Source organism: Cariama cristata, unplaced genomic scaffold, assembly GCF_000690535.1.
Source record: "Cariama cristata isolate BGI_N322 unplaced genomic scaffold, ASM69053v1 scaffold15018, whole genome shotgun sequence".
NCBI lineage: Eukaryota > Metazoa > Chordata > Aves > Cariamiformes > Cariamidae > Cariama > Cariama cristata.
The window spans coordinates 12348-13272 of record NW_009630780.1 but is presented as its reverse complement, the minus strand read 5'-3'; the positions used below and the strand labels follow the sequence as shown (position 1 = coordinate 13272).

General features: G+C 50.1%; 1 protein-coding gene across 1 annotated transcript in view; it reads left to right on the top strand.

The window, feature by feature from the left end:
* VWA5B1 (von Willebrand factor A domain containing 5B1) overlaps nt 1-925 on the top strand; it is a 20554-nt gene that overhangs the window by 10897 nt on the left and 8732 nt on the right. The window lies entirely within an intron of this gene.

Genomic DNA, 925 nt, shown 5'->3' with positions numbered 1-925 from the left:
CGGCTTCAAAGGTAGCTGCTGCCTCAGACAGCGGCGAGGGCAGAGGAACCGGCATCAAAGCATCCAATTAGTTTTGAAGTCAGGCTCAGCCTTGGCATTGCTCAGGTGAGAAGTACCCAGGGTTTGAGGGAGAGGAATACGCTGTGATTGCTTTGTCTATTAAGCCAACTTTAAAGCAAAGTGGGGAGCCTCTTCATTTCCACTCTCCCCGTGAAGACTGGGTAAACTGATGTGCCTCAGATACGGTGTAAGAATGGCTCTGTCCCCTGGTGAAAGCACGGTGCCTAGCCCGTTGTCCGCTGGATGACTAAACCCAGAGAGAATTGGGTCTTTAGCTCCTAAATATTTCTAAAAAGCTGGCCCCTACCTTCTTGATCTCTAAAGGAGTTCAGCAGTCCACCCCTCTGCAGGAACCTGGAGCTCACAAAAACCTTTCCAAGGCAGAACGGCATCAGCATTTCTGATGTAAATTAAAAGCAAAGACAGTGAAGGGAGAGGTTTTTTTTTTATATAGAGCTATTAATAAAGAGCTTTGCGGGCTGTGCAGCTCGGTGCCTTCAGCAGTCTGAGGCATCAATTAATGGCCTTATAAAACACAGCCTGGTGTGTCTTCCTGAGCCTGTGAAAACGCAGTGAACAATAGAGAATGTTTGAGCTGTTCTGCCTCTAAATCTGGAGTTCGCTTCCCCTGGTGTGCAGGGAAGCTCTTGTAGATGGCTCCCTGGTAGGTTTGCCCATGAGATATTCACGGATATTGGTCTTCTCCACATGTGTAAGTGGCAGAGCACTGCTGAGAGCTGGCAGTGGCTTGTGCCAGCAAGGACCTGTACCAAAAATAGCAGTGCTGTCAGTCGGTGCGTGAGTGTCGGGGCACAGGGCTGGGGCTCGGGCAAGTGAAGGTCAAAAGCTTTTCCTGGGGGCTGGG